The sequence below is a fragment of the Camelus ferus genome, chromosome 6 (assembly GCF_009834535.1).
Source record: "Camelus ferus isolate YT-003-E chromosome 6, BCGSAC_Cfer_1.0, whole genome shotgun sequence".
Taxonomy (NCBI): domain Eukaryota; kingdom Metazoa; phylum Chordata; class Mammalia; order Artiodactyla; family Camelidae; genus Camelus; species Camelus ferus.
This window is the reverse complement of record NC_045701.1, coordinates 5,359,003-5,375,678: the sequence shown is the minus strand read 5'-3', so window position 1 is coordinate 5,375,678 and position 16,676 is coordinate 5,359,003. Positions and strand designations below refer to the sequence as shown.

Below are 16,676 nucleotides of genomic sequence, written 5' to 3'. Positions count from 1 at the left end.
TGAAAATGAAGAATAGTTGGAGAACTCACACTTCCTGACTTCAAAATTAATACAAAACTACAGTAATCAAACCAGTGCGGTCCCGACATAAGGATAGACATACAGATAACTAGAATAAAGAGTGTAAAAATAAATGCACATATATGGGTGTGTGTATATGTGTGTGTGCGTATATGTATATATATATAAAATTTAGTTTCAACAAGGATGCTAAGACCATTCAATGGGGAAAGAATAGTCTTTTCATGAGTAGTGCTGAAACAACTAGATATTAACAAGTAAAGGAATGAGGTTGGACTCCCACCTCACACCACATATAAAAATTAACTCAAAATTGATCATAGATCTAGCTGTAAATACTAATACTATGAAACTCTTAGGAAGAAAATGTAGGGAGTAATTCTTTGTGACCTTGGATTAGGCAATGAATTCCTAACATATAATGCCAATAGTACAAGAAACAATAGAAAAAATAGACAAACTGAATTCATTAAAATTAAAAATGGTTTTGCTTCAAAGAACAGCGTCAGGAAGGTGAAAAGACAACCCACAGAATGGGAGAAAACATTTGCAAATCACTTATCTGATAAGGGACTTGCCGACAGGAAACAAGTCGACACTAAAAAGACGAATAGCCCAAATTACAAACTGGCAAAGGATTTGAACAGACCCTTCTCCAAAGGAAATACACAAACAGCCAATAAGACACGAGAAGATACTCAACATCACCAACCTTTAGAGAAATGTAAAGCATAACTAGAATGAAACACCACTTCACACACGCTGGGATGACTCAAATTTAAAAGAAAGACAGTAAGAAGTGCAAGGACGTGTGGAGAAATTGGAGTCCTCATACATTGTGAGTGAGACTGTAAAACAGTGCAGCGGCTTTGAAAAACAGTTTGGCAGTTTAGGGAAATAGCTTTATGCTATTGGGTCTTCTCATCCACGAACACCTTAACATGGTTCTGTCAAGTCTTCTCTTAGGTGCTTCAGTAACACTTTGAAATTTCCTCCATAAAGACTTTCCACAAGTGTTTAGGCTAATTCACAATTACCACACGTTTTGTTGCCACCATCAGTGGCGTGTTTCTTAAACTGCACTCTGTATTGTCTGTTGCTTTGGATAACATGTTGATTGCTGCGTACTGATCTCGTGTCCAGAAATAGATCGTCGATTCTAATCATTTGTCTGCAGGTTCCCATGGATTTTTCTACGTAGACTATCTTATTATCAATAGATAATTCCAATTTTGCTTCCCTCTTGGAAATTCTTGCTCTTCTTGTTTCCCTTCGGTATCTTATGATAACGTGTAACTCAGGTAAAATATTGGATACAAAGAGTGTTAGCAGACATTCTCAGCTTTTCTTGAATTTAAAGAGAGTTATTCTAACAGTTCATCATTGGATGCTGCTTGCTACAAGTTTTTTGTAGATGTTTGCTATTCCCAATTTCTATTCCCAGTTTCCTATGAGTTTGTCTTGTGAATGAGTATAGATTTTTAAACTGTCAAGGTGTAAATTATAGTCGCCCTTTGGTATCCAGGGAGATTGGTTCTAGGACATCTTCGGATACCAAAATTCAAGGATGCTCAAATCTCCTATATAAAAGGGTGTAGTATTTGCCTATAACCTAAGCCCATCCTCTTGTAATACTTTAAATCATCTCTAGGTTGCTTATAATACCTAATATAATGTAAAATTCTATATAAATAGTTGTAAGTGCAATGTAAATGCTATGTAAATAGTAGCCAGCACACAGCAAAGTCAAGTTTGTGGTTTGAAACTTTCTGGAATTTTTCTTCTTTAATATTTTCAATTTGCGGTTGATTGAATCTGCAGATATAAAACCCAAGGACACAGAGGGCCACCTTTGTACACAGAGTTGTCCACAAATAGAGTTTTAAATGCAATCTTACATTCATATTTTTCATGATCTATTCATGCTAAACGCTGCTTGCTAAGATCTATTAGGATTTCCATGTCCATGTTTGAAATAAAGATGAATCTTTTCCTTTCTCACACAGTCCTTGTCTGCTTTGGTATGAAAAATAAACTAGCCTCAGAAGATGCGTCAGCGAGCAGTGCCTCCCTTCTGTTCTCCGGAACATTCTGTATCATGTGGGGATAACTGTTCCTTGACTGTTGGGCAGAATTCTCTTCTAAAACTGTCTGTTCCTAGTATTTTGTACATAGCATTAGGTAGCCTTTTAAACTGCTCTTCAACATTCTTTAATGGTTAAAGTTCTGTTCAGATTCTTTTTATTTGGGGGTTTTGCCAAATTACATATTTTTAGAGGTAATTATCCATCTGTGTTTTTACGGGTTTTTCCATGGTTTTTGTTCTCAGCATACTCTTAATTTCTACTCTATCTACAATTATATGCCTTTTTCACTCCTAGTGGTGCCTTCTCACACTCTTCTTTCAATCTGTTTTGACTGAGTGTGTCTTTTCTATTTGTCACTTCATAAACCGGCTCTTGAAATTATTGATTCTCTCTTTTATACTTGTTTTTTATTTTATATGTTCTTGCTCTTAATTTTATTACCTCCTCTTGTCTGCATTCTTTGACTTTACTCAGTTTTTGACTTTCTGTCTTCCTGAGGTTTTTGCTTTTCTCAGTGAGTGTGAGTAATTGTTCCCTCAATTATATATGTTAAACACTATACATTCTCCTCAGATTCTGGTGTAGCTGCATCCCATAGGTTGTAATGTATAATGTTTTATCATTTCATTTGAAATATATATATATATATATATTTATTTATTCTAAATATTTTTAAGAAAACAGAATTAAAAGATAAAATAGTTTTCTTAGCTTTCCCTTCCCTTGACTAAATAAAGTGCTTTTTGTCTAAAATTGAACAAATATTAACTTTTTGGGTAACAAATACTTGCTTTGTGGTTAGGACATGTTAATTGCTACAAATATTCCATGTGTGCTTGAAAATAATGTATATGTGTTCTCAGTTGGTCTTTATGTTTATTTGGTGGGGGTAATTAGGGTTTTTAAAATTTATTTTTGATGGAGGTACTGGGGATTGAACCCAGAACCTTGTGCATGTTAGGCACACGCTCTACTGCTGCGCTGCACCCTCCCCCACCCGTCTGGTCTTTAGCTCAAGCAGCAGCTGATCTGTAGTTTCTCTCATCCCTGGGTGGTTGTCATCATTAACCTCTGTTTGAGAATTCTGTTTTCAGAAGTTCTTGGATGTGTCGGGGAAGTTTTGGCAGACATTCTAGTCGACCAGTTTGCAGGAAATGATGCCTCTAAAGCCTTCCTTCGATGGCCTGATGGACCCTTCTCCAAGAGGTGGTCTTCGAGGTGGCTGGTTCTGCTGTCCTTTGACAGATGTGCTGCTGGAAGGTTGAGACATAGCTCCCAGGCCAGCCTGCAGGGAAGGTGGACTTAAAGGCTCTTGAAATGCTGCAACCTTGGAAGTCCAAGTTTCCTTTTGAAAGGGGAGCCCTTTGAAGTAGAAAAGCGTGAGAAATCACTGAGTTCCATAGACATCCACAGATATGTGTCTTTGAGATTGTCTCCTAAAATTAAATATTTCTGTGGAGCTCTCAAGGGTGTTAACAAGATCCCTCTTCTGAGCCACCCTCCCTTACCCCCAACCCCAACTGCCTGCAGAAGGACCCTGGACATCCCCAAACATCCCATTCCTCTGACAGGACCCAAACAGCAGACAGTGAGTTTTCTGTTGGCAGTTTATTTTTTGAAGCCTTGCTAGAGTGAGGCAACCGAGATGCATCATGAGTTGTAAGATACATGAAGACCCCAGGGACAGACTTACATCCCAAAGCAAAGATTCAAATTGCCATCAGGAGAGAAACAGTGAGCTGAGACTTTGGGGCCATTGTGATTTTTTTTTTTTAAACATTTTACACTCCTAACAATGAAGTGAGCAAGGGATGCGCAGAGAATTTTCAGATTAATTTTTTTGTAGGTCTCTGGGCCTCTTGCAAAAATTAAAGTGAATGAATGAAAGAAACAAAAATATGAATGAATGAATGAAAAAATATGAAATGCAAAATGAATGAATGAAAAATATGAAAAAATCTGTATTATCAATAGTAATGAAAGAAATACAAATTTTAAAAAAATGAGATGGCATTTCTCATCTCTTAGATCAGCAAGGAGTAAGAACTGGTGACATTTGAGGTTTTCGAGAACAGAAAATAAACTGGTGGGATGATAAAAATGTTGTAAACTTCTTAGGAAAAAAAAAAAAGGTGGCCAAACCCAGTAACTCCCCTTCTAGGACATGCATGCATCCTAAGTGAAAGTCACACCCTCACGCAGGGGCTGTTACCATCGCCTACCCACATCCTCCTCTCTTCTCCTCTGGGCTCGTAGAAGATGACACACCACGTCCTTGGCAGGCAGACTGGGCCATGAGACTGGCTCAGGCCAAAGGCTGTGAGCGGAAGTGATGAGTTTCACATCCGGCTAAGGGCGGAAGGGCAGTGCAAGCTTTCCAGTCACTCTGTGTTCTCTGGAAGCGGACTCTGGAAGCCGCCTCTGGGACTGAGTGAGCATGTGGAATGGAGCTCTGGGCGTCCTTTGTTTCACTTGAAACTGAATAAGAAACAAACCTTTGCTGTGGTAAGCCACCGAGAGTTTGAGTTTGTTTGTTATCTGCTCAAGCCAAGATAGTCCTGACAAATACACAAAAATGCGTATCACATGAGATTCCTTGTAGCGTTACCTCTAACGGTCCAATTTTAGCCACAACCTAAATGTCAAAAAATAGAAGATGGACAAATAGTGACGGCCGGCGGGATAGTATAATATGATAATATAATTATATACAAATATATGATGTAATAACATAATTGTAATATGTAATATTATGTAGAAATATGAACACTATAATAAATACTTACACCAAGTAAAACTGATATGCTGAGGGTCTCTAGGAGCCATGGGAACATTCCCACAATAAAATATTGAAGGATAAAGAAAAAATATTTAACTATTAATATTAAACTAAAATATTAAACGATTCATGCAGTGTGATGACATTTTTGTTTAAAACTGCTCATGTAAACGCAGAGGAAAAAGTAAAACACAAACATTGCGATATTCGTAGGGATCACGATGGTGAAATAACACAAAATTAATGACCCAGAACCCGAAGGTGGCCGTCAGGGAGTTTGGCAGAAGGAGCCTTGAGAGATGCTATTTCACATAATACGGAAAAGCTAAGTAAGGACTGTTTCCTAAGACCACAACCACAGCAAGTGGAAATAAGTAATGAGTGGCCGCGGGAAGGTTGTTTTACTGAGCAAGTGAACCCCTTCCTTGGGAAATCATTTTATGGGGCAGAGTGCCAGCTGATTCCTTTCCTTTCACAGATGATTATCCGAATCTCACGCAGGCTACAGGCGAGCTGAGCACAGTTAATGGAAAGAAAGAAAGACAAGGCGACTATTTAAACACACAAGTGGGTCTCAGAAAGTCTTATCGCGGCTGCTACGTTGAAATCGAGTCTTGAGGTGTGGGCTTCTAGATGTCCCGTAAAACGGCGTGGACAAGTTGGTTTTGTCATCCCCAGAAGTTTGAAAAATGCCAAGCTTTGTTTCAGGAACACCGTGTGGGCTTGTCGAGACACAGGAACGTTCCAGTATGATTAGGGCCCATTCCAGGAATGACAGGGGAGGGAAGGCAAGCTGGGGCATCCTGTTTTTAGAAACGGCCATCAGGTTGATCAGAGGAGACTCTTGGGTCTCAACAACAAATTCGGAGTTCCGGCGATCCGCACTGTTTCCCTTTCGGGGGCCGTCCCTCTGCCCGGGAAGGGCCTCTCTGGTCTTTATGGGTTTTCCCAGAGGTGGCCACAGAGGAAGTCCATTTCTCAGCACAGTTCGAGCTGGAATGACTCCCACAGAGATGCTGATAAACCTTTTGTGGAATCTAAAAATGCTCGTGACGCCCACGGCTCCTGAATGTCACCAGCTGGGAAATTACTGCTGTTCTCTTTCACTGGCAGGAGTGACACTTGAGGTAGTCACTGTGAGTGCAAAGCAATGACAATGATGACAGTGTTTTACAGGATAACTCCCAGAGCATATCTGAGGGAGCAGAGGGGATTAAGGAGCGTCAGGAGCAGGGAATTTGAGTTAGATTTACTCCTAGGCTCAGGATGTGGCAAATGGATAATCTGGAGCATCTGTCATTCATTATTCACTTGGTAAGTTTTTATTTAACATTTATTCTGTGCCAGACCTTGCTGCAAGCACTGAGGACAGACATAGATCCTATAGTCATAAAGTTTACCATCTAACAGAGGATACAGATACTTATAAACAGATAAACATAGAAAGAGTGGCAGAAGGCTTGTCAGGAAAGCAGTCTCTGAGCTGAGCTTGCAGAATTGGAAAAAAAAATTAACCAAATAAGAATTTCATCTCTGGTGCCTCAGGAGGTAACTCCCCGTGGGTCTGTGGCAACTGTCAACTAAAAAACATGCACAGCCTAAAAGGTGAGCGTTCTGTTATATTTGGCAGACTTTCTGAGGACCCGGGCCTGGGAAGCGGCCTCTCAGATGGCTCTAAGAGACCGCTCCGAAGAGGGAAGGGAGGAGCCAGGATAGACAGGAGTTAGACCAGGTAGTCAGACCATCAAAAGATGACTGCAAATTAAAGAAAACCAGACATCTGAAGGTAAGGAATTCAGTGCTCTTCTACGCATGGGAAGGTGCAAAATCTGGGCTCACTGAAACCATTCCTTTGATGTGCACCTAGCTCTCTAGGGCCAGTGTCCTGCTCTTTCCCATCCCAAGTCACCTTGGTGGGGCACCGTGGCGGGTGGCGGCCGAGGCTGGGCGGCCCGCTCGCCTCCATCACTGGGGTGCAGCTCGCTGTCGGCGGTGGAGGCAGCAACTGATGACTTGATGGCCACAGCATCCTCTGTTTACTGATACGGCAGCAATGGTTTCCATTCACATAACTCTGCACGAATCAGGATAGGGCTGCTGACGCCCCCTTGTTCTGGACGATCTTTGGGAAGACTCATGGACGAGAGGAAGAGTGACTTCCCCCGGACAAACACCTGGCAGGCTTACTGTTCGGGGTGATGAAGACAGAACCTCCCTGCAGGTCTGTGTCCAAAAAATTCAGCTTCCAGAGGCTTCGGTTGCCTCTCCTGTAATGCAACCCACTGCCAGCGAAGATCTCACTGGAGCCTCAGAATCGGGGGAAATGGGAATTCCAGAGGATTCGGGGTTCAGGGAACGAGCCACAAACCACTGACCCTCCGCTGGCTGTGACTGCTATAAATAACAAGTGCTCTTTGCCTCTAATCCAGGAGTCTCTTGTCTTCTCCCAGGAATCCTGGAAACTTGCAGCTCACTTGTTTGCTGGCAAAGAAGGGGGAAGCTCAGGACCGTCCTGGTTCTGGGAAGGGCAGACTTACTGGAAGAGAAAGCATCACGGAGAGATAAGAAGGTCAGGGTGGAGAAGGCTTAAATGGCTTTTCAGGAAGATAACCAGTGTGTCAACGGAGGGGGACTCCTGTCCCCAGGAGGCCAAGTTCCAAGGAGGAGAAGCAGCCTTCAGGGCCTTCCTCCACTGCCCAGGTTGCTTTAAAGGCCCCATTGCCCAGGTTAGATTGAAGGAAATCAGAGGCTTTGGAAAGTAACGGCCACCTCAGTGACCTGGCTATAAATAAACAATCATTTTAAATAATAACAGTGAAAAGCTGTCACAGATCTCATTTCTGGAGCTATTTATAGGCTTCCTGTGGCAGCCTAATGAGATGGATCACATTTTAATGCTGCAAAGCTTTTGGTCGTAAGATAGTCTATCTTAAAGGTCAGCCCTTCCCTGGAGGGGACCCGGCCTCTCAGGCATCACGGAGCTCAGGTGGTCCTCAGTACACAGTCCTGGTGCTTCAACACAGAGTCCATCTCCCAAACTCAGAGGGAAACGAACCAGAGAACACAGCTCCCCGCCCTCAGGTAAGCCACGTCAACACCGAACTCCTGGCCTGGCCCCAGCGCCCCAGGAAAGTTTATGTTCCCCTCCTGAATTTCAGCATCATCAGCTGTCAGTGATCTCTGCCGACCCCGGGCAGTGACCAGCCTGGTGGTTGAGCCCCACACATGCCCTTGTACCACCTCTGCTTGGGTGCGAAGTGAAGTTTCACACTTGGCTTTTAAGCATCGGCGTGCCAAGGATTCCACCAGGGAGTTCCCACTTGGGAGATCCACCGCGGGTCCCCTTTTCCCAGACCCACATCACTCGCTGCTCCTCCCCCCGCTCTGCAGTAATACGCTCTTCGGAGTGCCCGGCTGCCCAAGCCGCTTTTCCCCCAGTTCTATCCCAGTCACTTTTCTAGTCCTTAAAATGAGGCTGGACGGGGTGAAGTTGGGTTTGAAAGATCTCTTTCCCATAGGTGTGTGGAGGAAAGGAGGACCTTAGAAGATTCCCATCTAAATTACCAATGGATGGCGATCTTAGTAATGAACACTTAGCCACAAAAATCAGAAAAGCAAGTGACAACAAGTATATTTCCCTAAATCTTAACAGTTTATAATGTGTTCCACAGACTTACTTTAAAATTAATACTTGGGAGGGGAGGGTATGGCTCAGCGGCAGAGCACATGCTTAGCACGCCTGAGGTCCTGGGTTCAGACACACACTGCTGTGTATAAAATAGACAAATAACAAGGTCGTACTGTTTAGCACAGGGAACTAGATCCGATTTCCGGTAGAAACATATAATAGAAAAGAATCTGAAAAGAAAAAGTGTATATGTATATGTATGTGTAACTGAGTCGCTTTGCTGCACACCTGAAACTAACATTGTAAACCAACCACACTTCAATAAAAGGTTTTTAAACGTAAATGAAATTAATACCATATGTTTTATTTACTTTATTTGAACAGATTATTTTTAGACAACTGTGGATTCATATGCAGTTACTCTTAGCCAGTTTTTCCAATGGTGTCATCTTGCAAAACTAGACTATGTCACAGCCATGACACTGACATTGAGACCATCCACCTGTCAGTCAGATTCTTCCAGTTGTGTATGTACTGATGTGTATTTCATTCTATACAGTTTAATCACACGTGCACATTGATGTATCCACCACCATAGTCAAGATTCTATACCATTTCCATTTCCCCAAGAGTTCTACCTGTTGCCCTTTTAAACCACATCTACCACTCCCCTGCCTCCAACTAATTTAATAACAATTCATTTAAAAATAAAATAAGTTGGTGGGAATGTAAAATGGTACAGCCACTGCAAAAAGCAGGCAATTTCTTATAAAACTAAATATACAACTCCCACACAAGCCAGAAATTATGAGCATTTATCCCAGAGCTATGAAAAATTATGTTCACACAAAAACTTGTATGTGAATGTTTACATAAGCTTTATTTGCAATAGTCAAAAACTGGAAATGACTTAGATATGCTTCAGTGTGTGAATGGTTTCACAAGTTGTGGTCCACCCACACTGTGGAATATTACGCAGTCATCAAAAAGAATGATTCATTGATATATAAAACAACTTGGATGAATGTCCAGGGAATTATCCTGAAGGGGAAAAAAAAGCCCATCCCAAAAGGATATATACTATATGATTTCATTTTTATAACACTCTTGAAATGACACATTGCTTTTGACCTGCTCCTCACGACAGCCTAGGGGGAAGGGTTATGCACAGCAGTTACGGCAGAGGAGAGGTAGCCCTGAAATGAAGGCTGGGGTCTACAGTGGCATTTGATTTGCCTCATTAGCCTGTTCCCTTCCTTTCCAAAACACCCCAACAGACACACCCAGTCTTAAGATTGACCGAACAGCTGGAAAGCCAGGATCCCTGTCAAGTTGACACATAACCCTAATCATCACAGCCTGTATTTTAATATAATTAATCTCCTGGGTAATCTCATGTTCTGGTTTTCTACTGCTGGGTAACAATCCCTCTAGCCCCCAAAATAAATGAAAAACAAACAACCTTAGTGGCCTAAAATAACCATTTTCTTCCACTGACAATTCTGTGGATCAGGAGATTGCGGGAGGCTCAGCTGGACAGGTCGGGTCTGACCCATGTGGTGCAGGCTGGGCTGTGGGGGCTTTCTGGTGCCCTCACATCCCTCTTCACCCAGCCTGCTGCCTCTTCAGTGCCCCGTGGCCTTCCAGGCACCTCGGCCTTGACCTTGATCTTCCACAGCACTGCGATCTGGGGGCCAGTGAACTTCCTACACAAGCTGCCTCCCACGCAGATGAAGATGAAGGTTCAGGATGACGTCACTTCAGCCTTATCCTGTTGGACCACGTATTGTTGGGACCTGCCCAGGTTTGAGGGGTGGAGAAACAGACCCCCCAAGTGACAAGGTGACTGAAGAAGAGCATGTGGCCCGGGGACATTGACCAGCCCACCTTCGGAAATTCCAATGTGCCCACTGAGTGGACTTCACGTATTAAAAGCATCACTCTGACTGGTCATCTGGAGGCTGCACCAAGCCATCAAAGGGGCACGTGGCCCCGGCTAGGCGAAGACCCCCATGCCAAGCTCCTGGTTTATTCTGTTGGGGGCAGAGAGGGAGGGGGAACCTGTTACACTGAGTATGGGCTGAACTGAACACCACTGGAACTGGCAGCCTGGTGGACCTACAAATATGCTTGCTCTCCTAAATTCATCACAAAGTTCAAAAACTCTCAGTCCAGGATGAGATGCAAATAGGGGCGGTCTGTTAACTCTGGGATCACATCTTATCCCAGCTCCTTCCCTGTTTCAGAGCCACCAGGTTGCTTTCCGGGGTGCACACCCGTCTCGTGGCCAGGCCCGAAGCCTTCCCAAGGAGGGCACCACTCACTATTCGCTCAGAAAAAGGTCTAAGTTGTAAGTAACTGCCAACCCCGGGGAGTTGGCTCCCACCCTGGCCAGCGCCCCTGGGGGACCCAGGGCTGCAGACAGCTGAGCAGTTCCTCCCTGAGGGCGCTGTCTGCAGACGCAGACACAGCGCCTGGGGTCAGAAGTTCCCCATCCACTCAACAGGCCCCCGCAGGTCCCCAAGACCTCCACAAAGAGGCACTAACCCAAGGATGCCAGCGGACAACAAGGGCCCGTCTCAGCTCATGGAGTCAAAGGTTCCATTCGTTCCTAAACTCTGAGAAAGGGCTTTCGCCGGCTCGCTGGGTTTCTTGCATGAGATGATTGACTCAGAAAGAAAATGACTTGCTGGGTTTCTCGCTTCCTACGTTGGCCTTGCAAACAGAGGGGGCCTGCTAAGCGGTGTTTGGATCAGAACCTCCCGGCTGAGGAAAGCGAGTCAGCAGCTGGCGGGGTCGGCCCACAGTGCAGAAGCCAGTCATGAGAACAAAGGCAGTTGGTTCCAGCCCGGGATGGATGGTGCCGCAAACACAGTCAGCGCAAACATCTCCCAGAGGAGACAGACCTCAAGCCCTCGCGTCACGTGAGTCAGAGGGAACTTCAGAGTGACTCGCTTCTCTGTCCTGAGTTCAAAGTCCTGTCTAAGTCGGAAGAGGAGAGAGGAGGGAAGGGGATGGATTAAAACCATCCTGCTTGCCAGACGCGTGTCCTGTCCCCTCCCTTCCCTGGAGAGCCTTAGTGACCAAAAGCCAATTTGGTCCCCGGGGCTTCCTCACACCCCGCCAGAGTGTTCAGGAAGTAATAATCAGCTGAGACCGCTTCACTTTTAAATCACCTGGAGAACAGGGGCGGGAGGACGGACAGCCTTTGACCCACTGCTCCAGGGAGAAGCCTGAGAGAGCGAGAGTCCCCGCGAAGTCGATCCCCCCCAGACGTGAGGACAAGGGCGGGCTGCAGGCTTGCTGGGCAGCAGGGCGGGGCTCTTTTTATCCTCTCCATGCAATCTGATTTCCAGCTGGCATGTTTTCAGACAGAACTTTCCTATTAAAATGTGCTACACTTATGACTGAAAGCTTGTGGTGCTCAGAAAACTCTTTACCAAAGGCGCTCTCACCACGGTGCCCGTGTGATGGTGGCCTGGCTGGGCTTTGGAGGACCGATTTTTCATCAGTGTCTGACCCGACTGGACACGTGCGGCCAGCCCTTCACGAGGGATGAGAGGTCACTGCAGAGGAAGGATGGCAACAGAAAGCACATCCGTGCCCCACCTCTTCTTCCCCGGGCCAAACACGCCCTGTGGATTTGGGACCTCACACCACACACGGCCCCCAAAACTGAAGGCTCTAACCAAGTACTTGAAAGAGGTTTAAAGAAACTTGCTGAAGTTTGGATGAACCCCAACTGGGCCAACAACCCCTGTCTCCCAACCTGCAGACCTACCTTCCTGCTGAAACGTGCAGAGGGAAGGATGTCAACATAGCGATGAAGAGAGCGATGAAATGAAACCAAACACATGCTGCTCGCGCCAGAGGTCCCCAGCCCCAGCTGCCCTGGCCAAGAGGAGAGCGCGCCTCCGGCCGGGCGGCCGGGCTGCTCACCAGCTGCTGGTGGAGGGCGTGCAGCGGGCAGGGGAGCCAGGCTGGGAGGCAGAAAGGCTCGGAGCATCCTGACTGCATCTTTGCCTCCGCGAAGCATCCCGACGCTCCATCGCTATTTTTAGAGCTCAGCATTTCAAAGGTCAAGTGCTTTCTAAAGTGTTTGTTTTTCCCTCCAGGGTTTGTGCCCTGATGGAAGCGACAGCCTTGTGCTGCTCCCCTGCCCCCACACCACACTGGCTCCAACACTCACCACTTACCTTTTACCCGAGTTGCCGACAAAGCCTGAAATGAGCAGTCTTCAGGGTTTTGGTTTTTTCTTAACCTGGCTCCAGTCTTGACCCTCGGAACCACAAATGCATGGTGGGCCCTGAGGAAAACGCAGAGTGCTTCCCCTACGGGGCCAGCGGGCGGAAGGCACCCCACAGGTCTTCACAGACAAGACCAGGCCCTCCCTGCACAGATGCAGCCTGACCCCGGGGAGTTCAGGCCCCCGGACCCACCTCAGTCCTTGCAAGAAGTCTGCAGCTTGCGTTCAGGGGCTGCCCCACATCTCTGAGCCTGTCCGTGGAGAGCTGTGAGGCCACCTCAGTCCTGTCTGTCTTCTGTCACCTCTTGCCCTGGGCTTCTCCACCCGTCACTCCGTGTCACAGAATTCGCGGAGCTTCTCCCACTGCTGTCGCTCTGCCAGGATCTTCCAAGGCACGGAGGAAGCCCACCCTACTCCCCAAAGCACAGCGAATTCTGGGCTGTAGTGTCCACATGACCTTAGCTAGCCCGGCACGTAGGTGACAGCCCCGGGGGAGGCCAGCCACTGCTCTGCAAATGCTCATCTCCTCTGGTTCATAGGCCATGCGTGGGCCTTCAGCTGGTGGCATCCCAGTCTAGCCACCTCCCAAAGGACTCCCCTTTGACTGGTGCCCTCTCCAGAGTCCAGGCCTCCATTCTGGTGAACAGGGCACCTCCACCGGGAGCCCCAAAGACAGGCGAGGCCACGGCAGCATGGCATCCCCAGTACTTCCCCTGTCTGAGGACCTGGAGCCTCAGACTCCAGGGTCCCCTGCTCTACCCCAAACCTCCAGGAGAAGAAGAAAAAAGAAGCAGGCTACAGCTCTCCACTAGCAAAGCTCTCGAACTCTTGGACCAGAAGGACAAAACACTTCTCCCCAAAACACACGCTTCTCAGGTGAGCACACAAAATCGACCTGCACGGGGAAGTAGCATCTTTCAGTCCAGTTAAAAATGTCTGTGTTTGGGTCATTTCCTCAACTCCCCAGAGTAAGGCCAAGGTCTGCTCTCCAAGACGAGCCCCAGCCCTCTCCCCAGGACAGGGCCAGGCGGATGAGAGGGGAAAAGCACAGTAAACAAACGAAGCGCGTGTCCCCTCGGCTGGGGAGTCAGAGATCTCGGACCCAGTTCTCAGCAGGATGCTGGCGGTCTACGGCACGTCTCTGTCCGCGGAGCATCCCGGATCAGCCGGCTCCCTCAGCTCACGAGAGAGCGCTTCAAAAGGAGGACCAGGACACGGAGTTCTTCCTTGGTTCTCACCATGTAGCCGTGTCCGAAATAAAAATAAATAGATGAGGTACATTCTCTTCTCAAGGAGCACACACTCCCTTTTCCCCTCGGTCTCAGCCTCCCCTCCCCTCCTCCCGGGGCCGCCTCCACTGCCCCAGCTCCTCTCCTTCTGCCCGTCCAGTGCTGCCCTACTGCCCAGGGAGGGTCTGCTCCAGCCCAGCCTGGTGCCTCCTGCTCCCTGCACCCTCTGATCCCCTACCCAGGCCCCCACCTCTACCGAGACCACCCTAGGGAGACAGATGAGCTTTGGCAATGTGGTGAGGGCCCCCCCGTGAGGCCACCTGACGCAACAAGGGCGTTCAACCAGCCCAGCACGCTTATTCTATTCCCTTTTGTGCAGGGTTCACTCTTCCACTCCCTGAAGCCATCTTCCCTGTAGCCTGCCCTCTCCTTGGATGCACGCACCTTCCCGCCCTGCCACCCCCACCACAGGCTCTTCTTTGGGGAGAATAATAAAAGCTAAAAGCAAGTGGGTGGTGACTCCCTTGCCATCACTCCGGTCTTGACCTGCTTGCTTCTGGACCCGCGGAAGACCCTACTCCTCGCCAGAGCACACCTCCCCTGGGTGCCGGACGTGTCCCCCACCATCTTAGAAACTTCTCTCTTATCCTGGAAAGACGATCTTCCCCTCTGTGCCAGATACTTCCAACAACAAGGAAACATGCTGTAAGATTTCAGTCTTAAATTTTTTTTCCTGACTTCACATCCTCCTCCATCAATAGCCCCGTTGCCTTGTTTTCTATCACAAAACTCGAAACACCATCTGTAGAAGCCATCTGCACTTCCTCTGCCTTGTAGTTTTTGCTTGGACCCCTCCCAACTTTCTGTGGTCCCCGGCACCCTGGGAGTCACTGGTCAAGGTCACCGAGGACTTCCAGTGACCTCCAGGTTGACAAAGACAGGAGGCTGCGCCCTAAGTCACCTGCACCGCTCAGCAGCGTTAGAGCCAGGATAACACGGTCTCCTGTCCTCCCGCATCAGTCTTGGGCCCTCCTCCTCCCAGCACATCCTTCCAGGCTGTGTGTGGCTCCCCAGGGGTGCCGCCCAGGTCTTGTCCTGACTGTCATCTCAGGACCAACAATTCCAGGCACCAGCCTCTCCATCAAGCACCACATACAACCCAGCTGCCTTCTTGGTTCTTTGAAGATCCAACCAGGATCTCATACTTTGTGTGGCCAAAAAAAGTCTTAACTCCCCATCCCCCAAGTTTCCAGAGTCTCCCTCCTAATCATTCTCATCTCAGTCAGTGACTCAAGCACTTGTCCTCAACCCAGCTCCCTTCCTCCCCCTGCACATGACTAAACCACACATTGTCCTGCTGGTTCTACCTTCTACCTTGTGTCCACCCTCCACCCTGCCCAGGGCTCCCTCATCTCCCACCAGGCCCGTGGCCACCTCCGCAGCATCTATGGTTCCTCCTCTTCCATCCCTAGTCCCATCTCCCGCAGCACATGTGGCCCAGCTGACCCTATGGGACTTCCTGGGCTGCCAAGTTCTGTGAAGCTTCCGCCTGGATGTCCTGGATGCTCGCTCACCCTCTTAGGACCCTCCCTCTCTGAACCCAGCTACCACACTGGGAACAGCCAAGCCACATGGCGGGGGGCCCTCACGATGATGTTCTGGTCCACTGTGCCACCCGGCCAGCCTTCGAGGCATCCCAGCCCAGAAGTCGTCTGTACCCCTCATTCTGAGGTGGTTCTTCACACAGCGATGCTAGTTAGAGCAGGGCATCCCACGCATAGGAACAGGGAGGTATCGAGACGGGGATCCACAGGAGATAAAAATTAAACATATATACAAACAAAAATGAAAAAGTCAATAGACGGATTAAAGAAAGCATGGAGGAACTCTCCAGAAAGCAGACCCAAGAGGCAAGCATGGGAAAGATCAGAGAGAAGATGAGACAGTGAGCAGTTCAGACCCAACTTCCAGATCCAGAAAGGACACGGAGACAACCGGCGGGAAGAAGCTGTCAATGAGCTAATTCAAGAAAATGAGATCGCAGGCTGACAGTGCCTGGCACTGAGATCCCAGCAGCCGAGAAGGAAGGCACTCAGAGCGGAAATGGGGAGACGACAGCGTGCCCTGGGGGAGACCCTAAATGCCCCCCGGGGGCTCCGAGCCCCGCAGGGAAAGCTCCGGGGCAAAGGAGCGATGCTTTCGAGTCTCTAAGGGAAAATTATTTTCAACCCAGACGGTCTTCTGGGGCCAGGTAGCTGCCCTACAAATGAAACTCTACGATGCTGGGATGGTGGGTACGGGACATTCTGCACAGATCCAACCAGCACAAAAAGGGAGCCCTGAGATAGACTGCAGACTTGAGTTAATACCAATGCATCACTATTGGCTTATTAATTATAATGAATGGACCGTGCTAATGCAAGATGTCTGTAACGGGGGGAACTGGGCATGTGGGATCCTGCATGCTATCTGATGAATTATCTTGTAAATCTAAAACTCATCTTTAAAAAAATAAATTATCAGAATTTGTGGATGGCAAAAAAAAAAAAAAAAAGAGTGGGAGGAAGAAACAACTCTTTTACACAGACTGGTTCCTGAAAGTTTCCGGGTGGCTGGGGGCAGGGCTGGGAAAGAGACTTGATCAGCTACCTTGTCAGTCCTTTTGAATTGTGTACCAGGTGCACGC

General features: G+C 47.5%; 2 long non-coding RNA genes across 4 annotated transcripts in view; one reads left to right on the top strand and one right to left on the bottom strand.

Moving 5' to 3' along the window:
• The window catches only part of LOC116664064, a 74,889-nt gene that overhangs the window by 12,577 nt on the left and 45,636 nt on the right, over positions 1-16,676 (bottom strand). The window contains exon 5 of one of the 3 annotated variants that reach the window (XR_004320383.1): positions 2,827-7,423. The exons of the other annotated variants lie outside the window; for them this stretch is intronic. This is a non-coding gene — a long non-coding RNA (uncharacterized LOC116664064). Of the gene's footprint in view, positions 1-2,826; positions 7,424-16,676 lie in introns of those variants that run through there. 3 annotated transcript variants of the gene reach the window in all.
• Positions 339-8,613, top strand: LOC116664067. The gene is made up of 3 exons (XR_004320389.1): positions 339-846; positions 2,911-2,915; positions 8,603-8,613. It is a non-coding gene; the product is annotated as an uncharacterized LOC116664067 (long non-coding RNA).